Source organism: Anas platyrhynchos, chromosome 1 (assembly GCF_047663525.1).
Source record: "Anas platyrhynchos isolate ZD024472 breed Pekin duck chromosome 1, IASCAAS_PekinDuck_T2T, whole genome shotgun sequence".
Taxonomy (NCBI): domain Eukaryota; kingdom Metazoa; phylum Chordata; class Aves; order Anseriformes; family Anatidae; genus Anas; species Anas platyrhynchos.
This window is the reverse complement of record NC_092587.1, coordinates 115570631-115594582: the sequence shown is the minus strand read 5'-3', so window position 1 is coordinate 115594582 and position 23952 is coordinate 115570631. Positions and strand designations below refer to the sequence as shown.

General features: G+C 40.6%; 1 protein-coding gene across 4 annotated transcripts in view; it reads left to right on the top strand.

The window, feature by feature from the left end:
- The window catches only part of SMPX (small muscle protein X-linked), a 41366-nt gene extending 31883 nt beyond the window's left edge, over positions 1-9483 (top strand). For all 4 annotated transcript variants that reach the window (XM_005010840.6, XM_005010841.6, XM_005010842.6 and 1 more), the window contains exon 5: positions 7678-9483. The gene's annotated coding sequence lies outside the window, so the exon portion shown is untranslated. The remainder of the gene's footprint in view (positions 1-7677) is intronic.
- Positions 9484-23952: the final 14469 nt, after the last annotated feature.

The following is a 23952-nucleotide window of genomic DNA, read 5'->3' as shown; positions in this document are numbered from 1 at the left end:
CAGCTGGGCTGGGAGCTTGGAAATACCAGAAACCTGGATAAGCCCAGAATTTCTGTGTGATTCAGAACCTCTACATGTAAGTAAGAGCACTAAAGTCCCTAGACAGAGGAAGGACCTCAGTTTCCAAGTTTCTGGGACCCTGTCATGGCTTGGACCCTCTAAGAGCTGCCATCTCAGTTTGGCTTGCCAGTCCATGGCAGGGATCAAGGCTTGAGGAAAAAAAAGAAAAAAAAAAAAAAAAAAAGTAACTTGAGGAAAACTTCAAGATGTTACACGCTGGGTGAGCCAGCTGCACTGTTGTCTACTTGATATGAGATGCCTGCAGCTGAATTAGTGAGGAACAAATTTTCCACCTGAAAAATTCATAATGGATTGTTTCCTTCTGAATAAGAACTGTTCCCAAAGAACAACCAATCCATCTTCTGTATGACTAAGATAGCATGAAAGATTCCTTAGTATTCAACTAAAATCACGGATTTTACGTTTGTTACATGATTAATTGACTGACAACTCATTGAAAATATTGGTCATTCAGGGAACTGATAGGATTCTGTGCTTACACAGTACTTGATTGCTTTAGAAAGTTAAAAAATATCTGATGTATAGAAGGTAAAAAAGACTAGCTGCTTCTTCATCTGACTTAAACCAGGAATCCATGCACAAACCTCACCATAAAAAAATATTCACGTCTATGATTTTGTGTTTCTTGTTCATGCTTATTAGCTCTCTGTGAACTACTTGCATAACACAGCCACTGTGCCCAAGTAGTTGCAGTCTCCAAATAACTAAGGGAACAGCCTGGAAACCATGCGCAGTTTAATACAACTGCGCTGAGTCAAAAATCCTCCAAAGAGCTTCCAACACATACTGTTATCTAATCTGTCTTTTTTATCACTTAAACTGTTATGGCAGCCATTAGGTCAGTGCAATGCCATTCTTCTTAATTGTGTTATGTTGGCTAAGTGCCCAATTTATACCTTTCAAAAATGTCAGAGATTTGTTCCTTACTTGGCAGGAGATAAATTTGCTGCCATAACATATTGATCTGAATGACCTCCATTCAATAGCTGTCACTTCAGAGCCACCACACTGAATTTCTCTCTTTTGCAAGTTTCTTTGCTGACTAAGCTTTGTGTCAGTGTAAGTAACAAGATATAATGTGTGGAATGCTTTTGCTTGGCTTTTATTTATTTATTTATTTTTGCTGTTGTCCTAAATGAAAAGGTCTATTGTTATTGACTGAACGTGGTCTTACACAATACTCTGCTACAGCTTCCTTGTGTACATACTGAACTACAGAGAGTACAAAGGGTCAACATTGCCTTTGGCTGCCCATCCTATACTGTCTGAAGACAGATGTAAATTAATTGGAGGAACAACATGTGTGAGAAAGCATATATGGCTTTTAGGATTTTTTTAATGACAAAGATAAGAAAAGCTCATTATCAAAAACAAGCAAAAAAAAAAAAAAACTTTCATATTTCAACACTTGTGTCTAACATTCTTTGTCAAATAAATCTCAAAAAAAAAAAAAAAAAATATCTGACCCTCTGTATTGAAACTCTGTGTGTATGTGTGTAACCTGAATCTCTATTTTTTAGCTGCTTCCAATAGATTTCATTTTACTGTAGGTAAAATGAAGAAAAAAGGTAGAAACTGTTTAATGTTTTCAGTATTTCACAGAATCACACAGTGTCAGCATGGCAGAGGTTGGAAGGGATCTCTGAAGGTCATCTGGTCTGACCCTCCTGCTCAAGCACTGCCGGCTAGAGCTGGTTGCCCAGGACCACATCAAGAAAAGATACATATGAGAGACAATATATTTGAGATGTATGAGAGGTGCTCAAATATGTGAGATCACTACTTTTATCCTGACAGAAACCTAACAAATGTGTTGAAATAATTTGCAAAAAGCATGCAAGAAAGCAAAACATGTTTTAATTTAAAGTAGACTTCTTAATTTAGTTGACCAGATACCATTGAGAGGGATTCAAATGATGAACCCCCCCTTTGCAACCTCTTTTTTTTGCAACCCCCCCCTTTTGAACCCTCTTTCTGATGCCCCGTCACAGTATAAGTATGTTCACCTGGAGCACATTTGACTTCCTATTGCTTCTTCCGCTGTCCATATAGACAGTGACCCAGACATGATATAAATATTGAAGCAGTTGTGCAGGAGAAGATGATCTTTGCAAGTGGTGCCCACTGACGGGAAGTGAGGGCAGTTGAATTAAAGAAGATCCTTTGGCACTTCAGGTTACTATCTCAGGAAGGACAAGGCTTTTATCAGCTGAGTAATAGAACTGGGGAGTCAAAGAAGATAGTCCAACTTTATTTCACATTCCAAATTCCCTAGAGTAATCAGAGAAAGCATGTTGGTGTATTTACCTTCTTTTCACAAAATTTTCCTTCTGAAGAGTGGTGTGTTGGGAATTCTAGGCTAAGTCTGCTCCACACTAATAAAAGTTCATGACCTCTGTCCCCTTCTTACCTTACTGAAATGAATACCCTTTTCATTCCCAGGGTGCTTATTCACCAGGAATGCCCAGATGTCACTTAAAAGTTGTGGGAATGAAAGCCTTTCCTGGGCTCCAGGAAGCTGTTACCTTCATTTCCCACTTGCACTTTTGAAGAGACATTTTTGATCCTTTTAATCAAAATTTTCCTGTGCAAAATTTTCTCCAAGTAGTCATGCTTATTGACAGTATGTATAGCCCAGGGTATGTAATGAATGCTTTCAGATTATTATAATCTTTAGAGTTTATATGTTTTAAATCACGTTTCGCTGCTTGGTGAAATAGTATTCTAAAGAAAAGACCCAGTTCTCCCACTGTAACCCCCCATCCTCTCCCAAATAAATAGAAGACTTCTTGCTGTCTTTTCTTAAATATTGCATGTATGACTGTGATAGTGGTGAGTAAGAGATCTATAAATGGGTTCTGGTGAGGAGTAAACATCATGTGGTCGTTCACTTTGGAAGCTTGCTGAGTGGGAGGCATTTACTGAACCTTTGTGCACTTGCTATAATCACTGATTTTCTATGAAGTGCTAATGGTATATGTCTGTTTTCTCCTTTGTAAGGGAACTTCTTATAAAACCAGCTGCATTACCAGAATCTTAGGGTTAAGCACATAGGGCTGGAAACTGTTCAGATAAAGACACTTTACTTAGCCTTCAGGTGATTCATGTTCAGTCTTTAATTATATAATATTAGCACTGAACATGGTCAATTTATTGTATATATGGAGATACATCCAAAATCTGGATTTAGTTCTTATTTCTTCTACTTTCAGCTAACATGTTGCAGAAAATACCGACAGTTTGGAATTACTGGTACTTTTTTTTAGAGGAAATCTTTTATCTGTTTGAAGTTAAGTAGTTTGGGTACATTTTCAGGGAAAAAAAGAAAAAGAGATGCAACATGAAAAACTATGCCTTTGGAAAAAAATGAGCTTTTAGAATTCATTAATTTATTTAGATATTTGTTTTCAAGTTGCATCTGTGTTGAACAACATATAAATTAAATGATTTCTTACATAAAAATAGTAGCACAGTTTCCCGTGGTTGGAAAATGCTGGGACCCAACATTTTTGCCACAGAAGCTAGCACTGGCATCTCATCAACTGCAATCAGAGCCCTGCAGATTGTCAAAATGGGAGTGACGAAAGTCTCTAGGGCTGAAAAAAAGCCTCATTCCATGATTTAAGAAAGCTCCTAAGCATGTGCTTAAGTCTGTCCTTAATCACGACAACATTTAAGCTTGCATTTGCCGTCAAGTACATACTTTCCTGTTTTCTTTAAATGGCAGAGTGTTGTTCAGTAGAATAAGGTTGATTGGAGTGGCAAGAGAGGCACTGGTAGATAAGCTGCAGCGGCTGAAAGAATAACCAGGGAACATAACTGTGAGGATTATTAATGTACCATAAGCAACCTATTTTTGAGTTTACAGACTCCCATTGATCTCTGGAGGAGTTTGAGCTCTAAAAATAACACACCTTTGGGAGCTGGGAGAGAGAGAATTGTAGCTGGCCAGAGGGAGGTCTGAATGGATTGGAGCATCACGGGGAGATAATAGAGGGTCCACTGACTGCCAAGGGAGTTCAGGTAGCAATTATAAGCAACCAGAGAGCGGGAAGTACACCTGAGAGAAAGATAATATTATTAGCAGATGTTAAAATAGCACTGCTTGCCAGCAGTGTGCTTCATACAAAATTTGAGAACAGTGGGCTTGATTTTCCTCAGCACCTGAGCTCTGAGGCAAGGCTTATCATGACAATTTGTTTGGTCCTGCATGTGGATGGCAAGTGGCAAGGTGCTGGTGGCTGTAGTATTTTTTGCTCCTTCTGTTAATTAGTGTTCCAGGTGAATGGCCTCCAAGAAAACTGGGTTTCATTGGATGAGAGCCACTATATCTTAGTTGTGACTGAGAGGACCAGAGACATCAGACCTTTTTAGGGGATCCAATGCCTAGTGAGAGTCCTGTGCCATGGGAGGGGGAAGAAGAGAGGTTCTTGTTCAGCTGTATGGGATGTTGTGCCAGCTGGGAACCTTAAGGCTTGAGGTCAAAAAAGTATTAAGTGATATCGAGATCAGCAGGAGCTGGGTGTCAAATGTCTGTGAGCCATGAGAAAAAGAAAAAAAAAAAAAAAAAGAAAAAAAAAAAGATTGAAAACTGGGGAGGGAAAAGGGAGTATTTGATGTAATGGAGCCTGAGGCTAAAAGTAATTTAAGCAGCCAGGTTACTTGTATTGTTAACCCCACTCAGTAATATGGCACTTAACACATTTTTGTTTCAGTCTGTTAGCACTGGCAAGCCCACAGAGAAGCAGGGGCAAACAGGGACCTTGCACCTTGCCCACAAAACCATCCTGACCCTCACGAGCAGAGAACAAGTTCTCTTGGGACCAGCAGAGGCTCTGCCCAGATTCACAGACCAGCTGAGGGTAGAGATCACCTAGTGCAGCCCCTGTTCAGAGCCGTGGCAGCTCCAGCAGGCTGCTCCAAGCTGTGTCCCAGATGCTGGGTTTCTCCAAGGACTACCCAACCTCTCAGGGCAACCTACTCCAGTGCCTGAGCACCCTTACAGTTGAAAAAAAACCAAACCAAACCAAACCAAACCAAACCAAACCAAACCAAACCAAACCAAACCAAACCAAACCAAACCAAACCAAACCAAACCAAACCAAAACAAGTTTATTTTCCTGTCCATATTAAACTCCTTGTATTTCAGTTTGTGCCTGTTATATCCTGTCCTGTCAGTGGCCACCAATGAGGAAAATCTGGCTCTGTTTTCTTCATACCCAAGATCTCTGGGGTTTGGTGCCTGGGTGTGCGTGGCACAGAACAGTTGGTGCTACAAGCTCAGGAAATAAGGAAAAGCTAAACTACTTGGAAAGTAAGGTAGGGGAAGATGAGCACGGTGCTCTCCTGTGCAGGGCACACATGTCCTAGAGGTTAACACCTGCAGGAAACACAGCCTTTTCATCTGAGGCGATGAATCTGCTGGAAAGGTGTAAAAAATGTTACATAACCCCATAAAAGAGAATGCTGAGTTACAGCTGTCATTCACTCCATGAACCTGCCCACAATATATTTAGAGATAGAGCATGGCATTGGCCTATTTTGGTGGAAGAATCAGGAAACCCTTGTGACACCGAGTGCCCAATTATGCTTCTGGGTGCCCACAGCGCTGTGCACACCGGCGCTAATAGATACCCTCTATTCTGAGACCAGGCTCGAGCACTTGTGTTTAATCATAGCTAGTAATGTTTTATCCACCCACCACTGCAAAACAGTCACCTTGTGATATTCAGGAACAGGCACGGCACAGTTTGAAAGAGAAAGAGAATACCGGATTGAAACGCAAGGAGAACGTGTGTAGGCAGACGGTAATTATACAGGACGGGATTACACGTGCGTGCATATCCCGGGGAGCCATCAAATGCAGCTCTAAGGTTTGATTTTGGTTTTGAGATCTGAAGAATAAGTACATAAAATTACCTGATTGGAAGGAAATTTCAGCTGAAGCAGACTAGCACATTGCCTCACTGAGTCAGGTTAAGAGATGATTAAGTTTGATTGCTAATGGCAGGAGTGTGCCAGTAGCACTGTGTTGTTTTTTGACCTCCTTCCTTAGGACATCGACACCCCCTCACTTTTCTCAAGCCCAGTTAATTAACTTTTAACTTCTTTATTCAAAAGTCACCAACACTTTTCAAGGAGTTTGTATAAGCCATGATGAGTTTTTCTGAAGAGCACCTCTTTTCTCCAGTGAAGTGTTTCTTATCAAAGCTTAGCAGTCCCAGCCTTTTGAATGTCCCTCCAATATTTCTTCAGATGTGTACAGCTCCCAGCATGTTCAGGAGTGGCAAAACTCCAATTTATGTAACACATCATCAAATATAGAAGGTTGTAATTTTTCACTGCCCTATGACTTTTCCTTTACTTTCTGAGCATACAGGTTCATGAGTTCAAGAAAATTTATAAGAAATTAGAGCTAATCTTTCACCCCAAATATTTACATCCTATTTAATTAAACATATACTCTGTGAAAGGTAATGTCTTGAACTTTTCACAGTTACTTTCAAAACCTCTCTTCCTCAGTATTGAACCATCTGGAACCACCGATATCAACAGCAAACACTGATACCTCTTAACTTCAAAGAGAACAGGAATAGACCCTATGCTGGGTTTCAAATTAGCTGTGGCAACATCGGGAAGAGTCACTGCAGACAGGTCAATGGAAATTGCTCATTCTCCAGACAGCAGCTAAACACCCCCCTATGTTGCTTCACATAAGTAAATAAATGAACACTGATAGGATATATAAAATCAGGACAGAAAATACTGTGCTGCCACATCCAGAATACTGTGCTCAGTGCTGGCAACTCCTGGAAATTAAAGGAGGAGGGGAGGATTGAAGATGTGACAAAAATAGTTACAGGGACAGATAATTTCCAGAAGAGAGGTTGAAAAACCCTGTGACTGTCCAGTTTGGAAAGGAGACAAAGGAGACTTGCTACCACTCAGGGGTCAAATGGACAGAACAGAGAAAGCAAGGGAAGAGGATAATCAATGCAGTTGAAAAAAAAAAATATATATATATATTTATATGCATCTTAAAATATTTGCATGTGCCAAGGGTAAAAGTAAATACTGCTTTGATTTCTAACTAGCTGATATGTCCCTACTAAATCCTAAATCCTGCTGTGCCTTGCTGCAGGATTTTCTGCTTGCACTTGCAGAAGCAGTGCAGGGGCCTCCCAGGGTTGGTGCAGGGCTGGGGCTGGGGCTGGAGCTGGAGGAGCTCAGGAGTCCCCCATGGCCCACCAGCCAGCTGGGGGCAGCAGGGCAATGGGATGGGGCAGGAGTGGCAGATACCCTGTACTGAGGACAAAACATAACTGTAAGGAGATCATGAGCTCTTAAGAGAATCATGAAGTTTCATCAGATGGAGATTTGGAGAGTGGGTGGAAATAGCTAGTGGATCAAAACGATTTGTTTCACGCCCACTCTGTATTCCCCAAGCTCAGGTGTAAACAAGTACACTCAGTGAAAGCAAAATTGCAGGTGCTGGTACACCCCCTCACAACTTACGGGTACTTCTCTGCATTCTCTCAAAACATCTGTTAGTTCCCTGATAAATTATTAATTTCTGGTCTTGTATTTGTCACACAGGTCTGACAAGAGAAACCGAACAGATTCCAATGAATGGAGATCGTCTGAAATGTTTTATATATCTGTATGAAGACTATGAACTTCCTAACTCTGCAATACCCCATAGGAAGCATCTTCTTTGTACATTTATGTCAACACTTTCTTCTTCTCCATTTTGTTTGATATAGAAAAGTAATGATGAAATAAAACAGAACGCAGTAACTAATACTGAATGTGTATATATTTAGGAATGATTTTAATCTGAGAACAGGGAATAGTGTAATTAGAAGTTTGAGCAAAAGTGGAATAAACACTTTTTTTAAAAAAAGAAAATCATTATTTGCAATTAATTTGGTTTCTTTCCTTTTGAAAAAAAATCAACATGGAAAAAAAAAGTTTAAAAATGATTTCACAAAATGCAGAATGAGTGAGGAATGTAATGTCTGATTTCCAGTTTTGTATTCCTGGTTTTAGAATGGGAATCATGACTCCTGTGTAATAGGAAGTTAAAATATTAAAAGGGGTGGTCTTTATAGTTAGTTTAGTTAAACTCTTCTCTCATGGCAGAGCCGAAGTATTTCTTTTTCCTGGGAATTCAAAAATGCGCTGATGTTCTGATATTTATGCTTCACCCTTACATTGTACAATAAAGGTACACGACATGAACTAGCTGACAAAAAACCTGCAACCTTTATACAAATAAACAGGTCAACCAGCCTTGAAGGAACATGTTCCCGAATGCAAGCTCAAGGATCACTATCTTCAAAAGCACAAATAAAAGGGGGACATTGAAGTACTGATGCTAAGTGAAAATCATGTATGATCACACCAACATATAATGAATAGTCCCTGACACTTGTTTTATATGGAACTGTACATAAATGAAGACTGTTCAATGCAGATTCTATTTTTGGAAATGAGATCTTATTGTTAGAGAAATTTAATACACTGTGTCTCCTTGGTCTCTCTTGTGTTGTTTACTGTGAAGGGATGAGAGGAGCTGTTTTGTAATAATATTCTTCTACCATTGATTGAAAATATTCTACATGCTCTGAAACTCTGCCTGGCTCTTGTTTATTTAGTTAAAATAAAGAAGATTATTCTGGTTAGAAAACAGGTTTCAAGTTGAATGTTGCTAACAATGACATACATTTAATTCTTGTCTGCTACATGACCAAATACAAAAATTGACTGGCAATATTTTTATATTTTAAGTTTTTACACATACTTGCATGGCTTTGTACAGGAAATTAGAAAGGAGTCTTACTGACTGCAGCTTAGTTAAAAGGACATTCTTGTATTTTTTTTTTTTTTACTTTCAATATTTAATACCAACATTGCTTAGCATTCTTAGCATATTCCTTATATGCTTATGGCTGATTTCTCTAAATGCGTTCCTTGGAGGCAAACATCCCCAAAAGACAGGTTGAAGTGAAAGTGTCAAGAGGCAGAATGCCTCAGGAACACCTTTCATTTACATACTGATGAGATTAACATGTCTATTCAATCAAAAATGAACAATTTTCCCACACACTGCACTATCAGTCACTGATATTGGACTGCAGTGTTCCTGTCAATATGGAAGTGATAAAAAGAGCAGAAAACACAATCCTTTGAGCCAAAAGCATGTTGAAGGCGAGATGAGTCAGGGACTCAGCTTTTATTATTCCTTACTTCCTTTAAAAATACTTCAAAGAACTGCAGAAAGGTAAAGCCACATTTTCCCTCTCCTTTCACAACTAGGAACATTCATAACTGAAATTGCAGAGCATGGAGAGAATTGGGAGCGATGGGGAAGCCCCATTAAATAAAATAAAATAAACTAAACTGAGTAACTGTTTAGTCCTGTCAATCCACTCTGAATTTTCTTTCCCATACAAAAGGTTTTACTTATCATTGTCCCTGAATTGTCCTTTGGTTAGTAGATGCCTATTGCTTCCTTCCATATGTTAGTAGTGCAGTACACAAGGAAGGGTGGGAAATGTCCCATTAGCCCGGCACTCTCCACGGTTCAAAGGCTAGTCCCACATCACATTCGGTCAGAGACCAGAGAAAGGGAAATCACATTCTACTCAGGAAGGGCACAAGTCCTGTTTCATATTTGCCTTAGTGGAGGATGGCCTATCTTCCTGTAGGATGACCTGTAAAACCTACAGAACTGTTAAGATTTAGACACTACTGTGTAACAGTCATCACATTGGAATGAGTAAGTAAAAGAAAATATCCATCCCTGACACAGAAGTGTGCTTCTTTTGCCATATTTCAACTTATTCCTCCAAAGTGGAGTAGTACTACTGGTGACCATTGAAACACCTTAATGGCAGCAAGGGGTTAATCCGAGGCAAAGACTACTTCTTCTTAGCTTGATTTGTATTTTAAATGAGCCTTCATGGGTATGAACCAAACTCACTAAGAGCTATCTGACATCTCACTAATGAAATGATACATGACCACCTATACAGTGAAGATAGAGAAATGGCTGCAGCAAAATAGACATTTATCATAAATGAATCACAGAGAGAAACTTCCCTCCACCCGAAATCCTCTAACATACTCAATGAGGTTTAAACATCATCCCTCTGCTCTGTTCTCTGCATGGTGCTAGCATAGCAGTAAATCAAAGGGACAGTATTGACCTGGCATCACTAAGCTCAGTTCACATACAGTGGAGGAGGAGTTTCCTTTGCTAACTTTCTACCTGGTTCTCTACACTGTAATTTTTGTTTGTTTACAAATTTTGAAAGAGGGACTTCTTTAATCTACTCAAATGTATTTTTCTGACAGACTATTCAATAATATGGTGGAGATATGTTCTCTTAGAAAAACAGAAGTAGTTATTGCTGTGCCTCCAGAAAAGGATTTAGTCTGAGACATCACAACCTCAGCACATCATGGGAGAGACTTTCAATCATTGGTCACTGAGCAAAAATGGGCTCTAATGGTTCCTCTGATCATCTGCACAGAAAAATCCAAACACATTTAACTTGGAGGTAAAGATAAAGGTAGAGAAAAAGTAGTAATTACTGCTACCTGGAAAATTTTTATGAGTTTGAATATAATTCAAGTGATGACTCTAGTTTAATGATTTCCAATTAAAAGATTATAATGCTTCTGTATTTCTAAGACAAATAGTGCTGCTTTTCTTAAAACTCAGGAGGCTCTGCTTTATGCATTCTTGAATTATAGAATGGTTTTGTATTTCTCTGGTGGTACAAGCTATTATATTTAGTAGCAAAAGGAAGGCCCCGCTCTACTCATCCATTTATGAGTACATGACAGGGAGCTGACTCCCAGGCAGAAGCACCAACTAATGAAAAAGTAAAGGCCACACCTGGACAAAACACAGAAATGGGGAGGCCCATCTAAATGCTGAGAGGATATTCTCACAATGGGATCTACCTGTAAAACATCTGTAGCTACAGGCAGCGGTGTTTGTGGAGTGAATTTCCAAAATCAAAGCCCTGAGACACAGTTCACTGAGTTCAGTGGCATCTTACTGGGACTGTGCTCAGTGTGATCACGTCAATGGTAAGGATGGCTCTTTCATTTATCTCTTGTTCCATGTTGTCAGTGAATTATTTATGGGAATATGTAATAAAAATCCTGCACTTTGGCCGTTTTGTATTATAAAAAATTGATGTTGTTGAGAGAAGGGGATCAGAGAGAGCTGTCTGAGGAAAGTAGTTGTATTTTTCTTGATAATAGTTTTAGGGCCAACATATTGAAACAAATTTGTTTTGCTCATCTGGCTAAATTCAGGTTTCCCTAATGTGTGCACATTTCATTTGAATGAGTTTTAGCTTTATAGGTGGAACAGATTAAATGGTATGCTTGGCAAATAAATAAATAAATAATAAAAAGTCCTTATTTTGGTTTATGAGCTGCCTAGTACTAACAATGCATTAATAACTATGAAGGAAACTCCCACTAATGCCAGTTTTTCAGCCCTCAAAAAGTACTGCAGCTTTGTTCATTACTTTACTCCAGTAGTTTTCTTGAGACAAAAAAGTAATGGTTGGATGTAAGATTAGTTAAATCTGGTAAAATTCAGTTTTTCCAAGTCCTTGGAAGCAGACTAAAGTCATTTATAAAATAAACAGCCCTGTTCAGATGTTATACTCACTTCCCACTATGCTACTATGCAGTAATTATGAAGTAGATGTTTTCAAAGATACAGAAGACTTATGACTAAGTGCAAGTCTTATACTCAGCAATGTAACAACAACGTGGCAATGTTCTGGCCCTGAATGGTGGATTTCATACATGCTGGTGGTTGTTAAATCTGGTCTGGTAATTAATTACATTTGATTTTATCTGGAAAGGTTACTGAATCCTTTGCTGTATTTTTATTGAAACTGAAATTCAATTTAATAGTAGTTTTAGACAAAACCTGTTATATATATATATATATATATATATATAAGATAAAATAAATGTCCAAAATGCCTTTAACAATGTTGGAAATATCTATTATTAAAATCATGCCTTTAACAATGTTGGAAATATCTATTATAGGTGGCCCCATACCTGGGAGCAATTTAAACCCTTTTACTGAAGGTGGAGCTGCTGTGGGATCCCATCATTTACCCTGTGAAACCCACCATACTGTAATGCATCTACATGGGATTTCATCGGAGGATGAATGACTACTGTCTATCACATGTACCTGGAGCTTGGGAGAACTGAGCACTTTTCTACCATTGCTTTTACTTTTGTGTTCCTTACAGATGTGTTGTTCTTAGTAGTTTTTTTTTTTTTCTTTTTTTTTTTTCTTACAGGTACAGCAATAGTTTCTATTGAGAGGATTCTTCATCCAATATAGTAGTTCTTCATTTTCATCTAATACTTATAATTTTCTTAGCTGATCATTTACAGGGTTGGAATGGGTCTTAACAGATCTCCCTTCCATCAGGAGACTAATAATGCAAGCCCTGACCTGAGTGGAAATGCAGAAGTCAGCATACGGTTGAACTGGACATTGTAATGATGCAGAATACAGCCTTTTCTGTCCTTCTCAGAGCATTGGTGTTGACCATGTGGGATGAGTTTGAGCAGGATTCACATACTTGTTTGGACTTGATGAGCAGATGGATTCATCAAGTGCAGACGGAGAACTCACAAGAGGGATGGACTTGGAGAGATTGAGAAAGCAGTGGATGTGAGGCAGAAGAGGACATAGGTACAGGTTTCTGCATAAAGAAATAGGCTGGGGACCAAGAGTGATTTCAGGGTGACCAAAATCCCATACCACTTCTTTCCTGCTGTTCACATTTTTTAACTTATAGTTCAGCAGCAACTCCAGAGTAGGGCAGGAACTCTGGAGAAAGGTATTTGCTGGCCTGACATATGATAGATGAATAAATAGAGGAAGACACCTTGTGGCCCTTTGGATCCTTACTATTACTGAACCCAGAGAAACTACATTGCTCCTTACCCCCTACCAACAGCCTGGTGTTTGATGAAGTGCTGATTTGGAGATACAGGGTGAGCAAAGGAAGAAGTTGGGGGGAATGGATAATTCATGCTCTGTTTTTCAGTTTTACTGGTTGGCCTCATGGTTGCTCCCAAGGTTGGCCTGACCTGGTAGCCATATCTAGAATTATGGCCAGAAGCATTTCCAAACTCATGGTTTCCCATGTAAACCAGGAAAGGAGCACACTTTAACTGTTTTACTGCACAGTCATGTAGAAGATGTACAAGAAAAAAAGTTTCAAATAAAACGCTCTGCCCCATGAAACACATAGTGCCCTTCTCCTCTCTTCCCATGACAGCCATGTGTCGCTGGAGCTGGGGTATGGTTTACCAGTCCTCTGGCTTTCACAATGTTCTCAGCGCTTCTCACATACTTCCTGCATGCACATCCGTGCACTCATCCTCCTTTTTTATTGCTGAAGGTTAGTGAGGATAAATGAAAGCCTCCAATGCCACTTTCTATGGCCAGTTTAGATCTCAGATAATCTCCCATGAGGTCACCCACCTCTTCTAAATGTCATGCACGCATGTGATCTGAAAGCCTTCACAGGCTGTCCTCACGCCTGAATGACATCCCAATGACTCAGGAACTAATGTCTCTGAATGAGGCCGTGTCTTACTTCCCTGCTTTGGCTCTTTCTCCAATAAAATGCTGCTGACTGTTCTGTCTCTGAGAGCTGGAGGTCAGGGAAATGACACTGGATGGTACCAACACGGCTGAGAAAATTCAAACAGCATGAAATTCATATAGTCGTTTTGACACAAATGGGACATTCGTGCTTGTCTCTAGCCCTTGAGAAGAAAGTGCTTTACCTACATTTCTTGTCCAGCAAGGCAAGTGAAAAATGTGCTACAGTCATGTTGCTGGCTAAAAACAAGGGCCAGGTCACACGTCAATGTAGCTTGGCATCACATCACGTGAGTTGCTGAAGCCATAGTGGTTTGCACCAGCAGTTGCTTCTGACTGAAGACTTTGAAAATTTAGAGAGAAATTCTTAGAACAGCATCTGCTGCAAAGGATATCTCTAGGGAGTGAAGAAGACGAACAGCACTCCACCCTGTGGGAAGGCAGGCCTTGTTCCCTCATCTATGAAGCACATGGCACACCAAGGCTCATCACCCGGCCGAGGGCCGCAGCAGAGCCTGGGTTCTGGAGGAATCCCGGGAAAAGCATGATCCAGAAAGGCATCAGGTGGCACCACAACCTCCCATACCCCATCCCACTGGGGTGGCAGCAGGGAGGGAATCCCGGAGCTGTGCACAGCCTCCCATGAAGGGCTGCGGCACTGGATGTCTGAGCTCTAATTAAGCAGTATCAAGAAACATGGGTCCCTCAGACTAACACCAACCTCAGCCAGTCGGGACAGCTCAGCCTTGGGACAAGATATAGCCAAATTAATGGTGGTGCTTTAGGTCAGTAGAATGTGTCTCACGGGGATTGGACAGCCTACATGGACACATGGGGCACCTTGGGGAGCAGCGGACGCTGCCTTCCCTTTGGTAGTTTTTCTGTGCTTGGAAGTCATGCTTTCTGCTTCAGCAGGAGCAAGGCCTGGCCTTTCCTACCACCACTCCATCCAGCCCAGCACCATGAAGGAGCTCCCTGCACCCATGGAGACACTTATTGCTTCTGCTTTTTTACTGCAAGGTCACTCTAGCTTGGTTGAGAATCGAGTGAACTGGCACACTGGAGAATAATTTTGCATTGCAGGATGGCACTGTTATTTCAGGAAACACACTGGTACGTCAATGCAGAGGCATTATTCCTAAAGAATTTGGCTTGTTGTGTCCTCAGTTCGTCCTAGCATGCACACTGGCTTTGCATTGTGGAGCAATCTTTATCAAGATCAGCTTACAGCTTTATGAGGCATCGCTCGCCTGCACCTGTGCCTATTTGTTAGATTCTTGCTTTTTTCTTGATATATATATTTTTTTTGGCTTAGTTATATTTTACATACTTTTTGTTCCTTCTCTTAAGGAAAAACAACAGAAAGAAAGTGACATCCAGAAATTCAAATTCCTGTCATCCAGAACAAGTTCTACTTCTACTCTAAAAAAAAATCAACTATGATAGAAAAATACCCACTTTTTTTTTTTTTTTTTTTTTTACTTTTTTTTTTTTTTTTTGGATGTGAGGCTGAAAAAAAAGAAAAGAAATCTGACTGCAGCCATGGTGGAGCTCATTTCCGTACTACTCCGGTCAGCTGTCAGAAACACGCTCTTTACAGATTGATCTCAGCAGAAGTGCTCAAGTTGTGACATCCCCAGGGAGCAGCTTTTTAAGTAGCAGTGATGTTGGGCAATGACCTTTCAGTGGCTCTCCCTGTGCAGAGGGGTGGTGCTTGCAAACAGATACTCTTTGTCCTGTACATTTTCAGCTTACTAACATGCTCACTAAATTTTCCACATGGAGCAATTGTGGTGTCTCTAAAACATTACACCTCAGCATTCATCCCAAACTTTTTCCTGTTTAAGGTACTTGTTTTTGAGAAAAACGTATCTGTTTAGAAAATCACTTGTGTGAATCACCATAGCCTGTGGTGAATACCCACTCCTCATAGTTCAGAGGATTCCATGATTTAAGGTCTATCATTAGCAGAAAATCTTATGCTACAACCCTCAGAGGGAATCAAAAGACCATCCAATACATATCTTTGCCTCCAAGTCCAAACAACTACAGTTGCCTAATTCCAGGTGTACTTGTCACAGCATATTTTAAGGACCCATTCATGATAGCAACCCTACCACCTCCCTAGACAGCCTATTCTAGCATTTCACTACCCTTGCTGTTAACAAGTGTTTCCTAATTTAAAGCTGGTATTAGGGGCTCACATAAATGTAACATGTATGTGTGATATTAAGAGTGATACCTGTGCAGGGAATATGTAACACTGAGCAATCATATTAGAAAATTTTGTCAATCCTATAAATTTCCATGCTGGGGGTGAGAAAGCAAACCTTACGTTCCCTGAGGCATGCTTAACCTGCATGCAAGCAGTTCTAAGTGAAGGCCTTGGTCTCTTGTGATTCTTCTAGGTCAGATGACAAAAATAATAGCTCTTAAAAAAAGATGAGCTGGTTCTTGCTGAACCCAATGAAGAGCTGAATGATCTTGGTCAGGAGAACTGGCATTAGTAACCATGTAGCTCTCACTCATGTGAAGCTTCACTTTCTCCGATGCCTTCTTTCTGAAGACCAAAACCAAAGCAAGATGGAAAAGGGAAAGGAGAAAGAACTAAAAGTTTGAGACTCAGGCCCCAAACCATCCTTAGAAGCAGGGTGAGGATCTAGCTTTGGAGACCATCACAGACAAGTAGTTCAGATGAGCATGTAGGTGACCAGTGTCATTAGAAATTACATAATTTAAATGAACAGCATGAAAAGGGTCAGGACACAAAATTTGGTAATAGCTTCCCCAGCAATTCCCCTTGTTGGAATTTTGGTCATGATGAAATGAAAAGTAGATGTAAGAAATAACTGCTGGGAAGTGTTTCTTATCTTTGTAATGATCTTAGGAAGTTGAGATGAGGCCAATAGCCAAGATGATAAGCTTTTCTGGAGCTACAGGTTACTACATATAGTTGTGCGATGGACATACATAGAAGGGTTTTTTATAGTTTTGGAAAACCTGGACTTTTTTTTTCTTCTTAATGCAAACTTTTGCCACTAACAGTGGTCCAATTAAAATCCTTTTCTCTACCCTGCATTCAGGCTTGTTATATGAGAAAGTAATTCTAACTTCCCAGCAGACTCTATTAGCATGCAACACATCCACCCTATCCAAAAGGACAGGCAGAATGAAGGTGGCTTTTTCAATCACTGAATACATAAGCTTTTAAAAATAACATGCTGAAATGGACCAGGAGGAGGAGAAGTTTACTCCTCCATCCTTACACATAAGTCCCATACTGACTCCTGCTTTTATGGCAGCACAGGCTTGCACAGGAAGCCACTGTTAAATAGTTTAAGGTTGAACAGTTTGGCTCCCCTTGGAGCTAACATCTGTGACCTTTAGAAGACTGTGCAAGCCAGAAGCTGGTAAATATTTGTTTCCAAGAGAAACCCAAACAATTAAGAGCAACCAGATTTATTGACAGCAGTGATTTATAACAGCGGGTTCATGGAAGGGCTGTTGCTGGCACTTTCTGAATGTTTCTGAAGTGTCTATCACACACGGTGCTGTCCTGAACCAATGCAGACTTTGTGGTGTCACCTTGATAACAGAATTGCTTTATTTCAATAAGTAGGAAGGGCATTGTCATGAGTGGGAACAGTCATTAGGATTGTTTAACTACCCAAAGGGACCTTGGCCTCTGACTGCTCTTTCTGCTTTTCAAAATTCCCTGAACACTTTTGTTCCTAATGGTTTAGAGATGCCTATTTATCCTCTCCATTCATCTTTGTAGTTGAGAGTTTTAATGTACGGGGAATCACAAACAGCCTATAGAAACTTAAGTAACTTATAGTACCTGTTTTCTGGAGGTTTTGGTAATGTGCAGTAATTCTGGAGGCTGTAGAAATGTCGTATTTTTCTCCAGTAACTCTATTCTGAAAGATCAGGAGAAGCCTCTACCTGTCTAATTGAAAAAACATCAACAAAAACAACCAAACAACAAACAAACAAAAACACACCCCTAAAAAAACACAAACCCACCTTTTTATCACTTAATGAAAATAGTTTTAGAAGGTGAGGAAGTTGAAAAGCAATCTTGCAAGCCTATCTACTTCTAAAGTAAACCAAGTGATACCAGTGGTAGCAATAGCAAGTGTAGATGTGCAATGTCAATGCCGAGGACTGTTCCCCAAAACATCATTGAAGCTGCAGTATGGGAACGTCTGACCAGAGACAATTGCTGCCCTTCCCCTGCTGCACAGCATGCTCACTAGGGCCTGCTCACCCCATGCAGGCTGCTGATGTGTCTACATATCAAGAGCTATTAACACATGAAGAATGATATGTCGAAACTCATCAGCCCCCTTTATAGCAGGCTTAACTGTAAAGGATTTGATCTTGAACACAACCTGTATTCCAATAGGACCAGTTGGAGATAATATAGTCTCAAATCAGGTGGGAAATCTGGTATATAAGGCTGAAAAATTAAGCTAGGACAGATACTATGGTCCCCCAAATTTCTCTGTGATGAGAATATTTTGTTTCTGCCTGTATGTTGATGTTCTGTATGTTCTGTTGATGGCAAAATTCTTATTGGTTTCAAGGGGAACCAAAATCAGCCCCTATTTCCCTAAAACTCTGTAAACTTTGAAGTGGAAAATATTTATTAAATGACAAGGCTTATTCTAAGAAAATTGCAAAATATAACCCCCTGCAGATGATCTGTCAGACTTTTAACAGGTGCTTTGTTTAGTCAAAGGAAAATAAACCCACTTGGGGAAAAATGGACAAGTGGTTTGAATGGTGATTGCTTTTATTTTCTTTTTATTATTTCCACTTAAAGCCTCTTAACCATAGCTACGAGTAGTAGAAATACCAGGGTGTACAGTTTGTTTGTATAGATTACTTATTATTTTAAAAGCACAGCTGGTGGGCATGAGAACTGAGTGGGTATGGCCATGTCAAGGCATCTCCTGACCTTGAGTGTTTTCTTTTCAAGGGGATGTAATTACCCAGCCCTAGCAATGATGTTAGGGTTCCTTGTGGGGTGCTAATGGTGTATGGGAGAAAATACTTAATGCAATCTTTGTTTTTAAAAACTTTGGTTTAGCTAGTGTAATGAAGCTATATAATAGCAACGTGCAGTAGCTCTGTGCATAGTGATGGGCTGGAAGTCTGCCTCGAGCCTAGTTTCTGAAGTTAATATATTAATTTTGATTTTTTTTTTTTCTTTTCCAGGGCTGTAGGCACATATGTTACCATGAGCTAAATAAAAATCTAAGTAATGAGATTATCTACTCCTCTGCATATGTAAACCTAGTTACCTTTTATAAATCAGGTTTCCTCTGATCAGACTTGCCATTTCCATGGTTTATATTAAGGAAACTTTCTTGGTGGTAACTTGCTTAATGACCTATAACTTAGAGAAGAGGAAGACTGAAAGAGACCAAAACCTACGAAAGCCATAGTGTTACCCTGTACAGATGGTCGGTGTTGGCATAACCAACTGTATTGTTGTCATTGCACAATAGTACCTCCAGGAAGTACTAGTAATGTGGTTACCTGTCAAGTTAAAGAATTTGACATGTGCATTTAGTTTAATCTAAGCATCTTCTTACCCTGGGCGCATTGCTTGGTATGTCAGAAAGGCTGGGGCAGTCCATCCAAGGGCTGCTGACTTTTAGTGTTAGACACATCCTAATGTTTTGCTGAGAAACACCTAGAGGCTACTGGGGAGACCAATGGACAGATGGCTTTTTGCAGTATTGGAAAGGCAGTTTGATCTTAGGTTGTTTTGAAGTTTGTGTTCCCCTCCACCTACCCCTGTGCTTTTCATAGGTTTCAGGTCCATCTGCTGTATGCTCTTCTCTTTAACTGTCTACAATTTCATTCTTTGGCATGACAGAAGATCTAACATACATTGAAGACTCTTCTACTTTAGGAAAAATCCAAAGGTCCCCTGAAAACTCTGCTGCTGAATCAAGAAAACGGTGTTGCACTGCTATGCCAGGTGCACACTGCTGAGGCTCAGAGCATAAACTATCTATGTTCACTCTCTTCAGGAGCCACTTGTATCAGTCCTTACCCAGGAGGATGAGATGAAAGTAAACCTGCTGAAAGAGAAGTCAGTATCTCTGCAGCATTTCTAGCTGGCTTAAGTTAGACTAGTTTTTGTTTGTTTGTTTGTTTGTTTGTTTTTCAGGGTAGAATAATCCTTGCACTGCTACAAAGAAGTCAGTATTTGGATTCTTGCTGCCACAACAACTCTAAAGAATTAATAAAAATGAGCTCACCATACATTAGTTCTTGGGAGGTGTCTTGGGGATAAGGGGTTTGGCTTACTGCCATCCACAGCTTGTACGCATGCCCCAGTCTGCATCTAGCTCATACCAGAGGAGAAGGGAAGGTGACTTAAGCTATGGGCTCCCCAGATTCTGGCCTGGAAAAGAAAACTTGATGTATGCAGTTCTGTTCCTGTAGCTATCCCAGAAATTTTTTCCAGAAGTGGAATTCAGGAACTGTTTCTAATGGAGGGAAATGTATCTCCACTTGGTGAGTAGGACCACCAGAACCTTTTACCCTTATTGACTGGCTCTGAGCTCAGCCTGACAAATGATCAGTGAGGCTTGCTGGTCACACACCATTCAGTAACTCATGAGGATTATGAGGGGGAATAAAGCACATCCCATCAATGCCTTTGCCACACTCTAGCATGGCTCTATTCAGCCAGACATCATTAAGACAAAAAATGTTTTACGGACTTGGTTGATTTGCCATCCATCATCCATCCTTCAGCACATGCAATTCATTCCAGCTGCACTTTGCTTGGTGCGAGGGCTTGGGTGCTATTTCTTACCCATATTCTAGTCTCTCAAACATGAGTGCTTGAGAGCAAGTGAAATAGGAATAGCAGGAGCAGGTGCAGTCCCTTCAGTCCCAAGGGTAAGCCCGAGCTGCAGACTAGGGAGGCAGCTGGGTCTGGAGTCACCAAGTAACATGCTGCTGTTGTTAATGATGATGATGATGATGATGGTGATGATGAAGTGTACAGTTTCTAGGAACACTTCTAGTGATCAATTGAGTGTGGACATCAGGTTCTTATTATCTCATAGAGTAACAGAGCAGCTGATTACGCTGTGACCTTTACTTTGCTAAGCAACAGTCTGTATCTTACAGGACATTTGCTTGAATATGAATTAAGGAAGGGAAGAGGGCAGAAGAGGTGAAACCCTACCAACTTATGTCAAAAGCACCTGTATTTCAGAGAGAGCTCTGCAGTCTGCAGCAAACTGTGAAGACTCTCTTTTACCTTTACTTCATCTACATGGTGCTTTAGTAGAGGAAAAGGTCATTGGTGTTTTATCCTCTGTGTTCCCAGAGCACTGGCTGTTCCTTGCATTTCAGTCCCTATACAAATAAATCCTAGTTTTAATCACAAGTAAATGCATTCAGAGACCATAAGTAGCCAGTCCCCATTTCCTTATCATTTTCTTAGACTTGAGGTGAGGAGCCCACAGTTACTCTGGTTTTGTACTAGGTACATGTATCCCTAGGAACACAGAAACCATGTCAGGGTGAACTGGGCTACCTGCAGCCACAGGCAGAAGGGCCAGATCCAGGTGACCTGCCCTTAGTGGTCACACAGCCAGAAGCTGCCCATTACCACTAGAAGTACCCAAGCAAACAATGTTTGGGAACCCAGTTCTATCAGCTGCAAGTTCTTGGGGAGGCAGGCATATTTCTTGGGTGTCAGAAATATTGCTTTTGTAGCCGGGGGGGCTCCACTCATCCAGAAGTGCTCTGTGAGCAGGGCAGATTCCATGAGAGTTACTCTTGTCCCCACTGCATAAGCTCAGAAACCACCATGGTCTCTGAGCAGGATGGGGCTGCAGGTCCCTCTCTGCCCCAGCTGCAGCATGGGCATGGCTGCCTGCCCCAGGGGGATAGCAAAGGCTGGATGCAGAGCAACCCTGGTGCCATCAGGCCACCAATGGAGCAGACCCCATGCAGCAGGGGGAAACCGCCCTCCACCGTGAAGCGCTGTGTAGTGTAGTGTAGATAGATGTTAGTGCATCTGCTCTAAAACGGGCTGTTTAAAATCCACAATCACCTTCATTATTCTGCAGCTGCGTTGTCTGACTCATCCCACTGCAGATGCTCTGAGGCAGCAGCTGAGGTTAAAAACTTTCCCAACTTGTTTTTTATTCACCAGGGAAGCTCACCTCTAAACTAGTGGTAGAATATAGAAGCCATAACTGCATCTGTGATCATGGGAGGCAAATGAAAGGGAACCTGCAAAAAGAGAGAGAAAACAAATGAGGCACAGGTTGATTGAAGGACTTGTATTTCATTTTTGTCTTTCACTGTTTGACACAATTCTGCATTCTTAGATCAATGTAGTCAGTACTAGCCTAACACTGAAAAAAAAAAAGCACAACAAACAAACAAACAAACAAAGAAAACCACAAACCAAACCAAAACAAACAAACAAAAAAAAAAACACAGAGAAATTTAGATGGCTACAAGCCACATAGCCATGGCTTAGCAGACATCTCCATGCAGTAAGTTTTTTCTGGGATCCTTACTCTGACCCCTGATCACACTACACCCCTGTCTCTTCCCAGAGGGAGCTGAATACTTGCACTCAGCCCAGGTTTCTTGCCAGCACTGTCCCTTGCTGCAGACCTCTCCTACATAGTACACAGAGAAATTCAGGGTGTCAGAGTACTTGCAAGCTCCTATGACAGGCGTAGGGATGCACGGCTCCATGCTGATTTTCTGCTCCCAGGCAGCCAACCTGCCCTAGGCACACCTCTGCCTGCTGCACACAGACGGTGCAAAGGAAGTGTATAACCACCTGCATCCCCAATCTCCCTCTGCCAAAATGGAAACCTCATAGCCCTGCCTCACCCAAGCTGTCAAACTTTCTCCTGTGCTTTTATACACAGACATGATCTCACCATACATTGCTTTTAGCTGCAAGAAAATTTCTCCCTCATGTCCCTTACTATTTTGTTCTTATGGACTGCGTTTCCAGGCTAAACATCCTTGGGTTTAAATAGATGGGGTGACCCAAATACCACTGTATGTGATTATTCAAGGATGAAGAACAGACTCCAGTCCAGTGATTTTTACAGGACACCTTAAAACAATATTGTCCTTCTCAGTAGCAGTTTCTAGAAAGCCTATATTCTACAGCATCCCTATTCCATTTGTCATTTGGCTCACTTTTGCTATATGTGTTGATGCAGCACATTGTCAAGCATCTGAACCATTTGCTGTGCTGTCCTCTGGACCACACTGATTTCTTCTGGTACAAAGTGTAGCTTAGAAATCCTCCACTGTGGATTTTTGCAGTGAATGTTTTGCAGCAAGCCACTTGTTACTAATGATCCTAATTTTACTTGTACAACTTTTCTATAACCTTTACTCAAAAAATAATTGGGAAAATTTACAATGGTAATTGAAGTGTTTACTAACTGATGGCCTACTTGCGAGATTAAATGGAATACAGCATTGCAATTCAGGAAATTTTCCAGCCTTTTATAAGAAGGAAAAAAACTATGAGAGTGGAAGCCAACATTTTTTTGCAGTGCACCCCCGGAATATTTGTTATTGCAGACTATCAGCTGCAGTACAGCAATGATTTCAACATAAAATATACTCAAAGTCTGAAGACTAAATCTAATTTAAAGCCTAAGTGATGCTCATGATTAAAAATGTATTATCTATTCCCAGCAAATCATACATCACTGAAACACTAATGTTTCCCTAATTTTAAGCAGCATCTAGTGTGTCAAAAATTAGATCTGATCCTCCAAATTATGGATGAGAAAAATAAGATCGTGCCTTGACTACATCCCACCGAGTGCTGGGTGGTTTTCTGAGATTCATAAGTTATCTGTTCAGTCACTGCTCTTTTGCTAATGGACATTAAATATTCCTCCAAAGGTGCAGGAGATCTGATCTGCTGCCTGGAGATAATTTGTCTGTTGTCTAAAGGAAGGCTCCCAATTAGACAAAGCCAGCTGACTAAAAGTGGAGCAGGGAGAAGCCTCATTTTGACAGTGATAATCTTTTTTTGTCATTCCAGAGCAGGGGACGGGAAAGGGTTTGACTTTATTTCAATTATAACTGAAAGAAAAAAAACCTCCAGTCAGATAAACAACTTTATAAGGATCGTGATTGTCACTGTTTCCATTAGCCAGCTT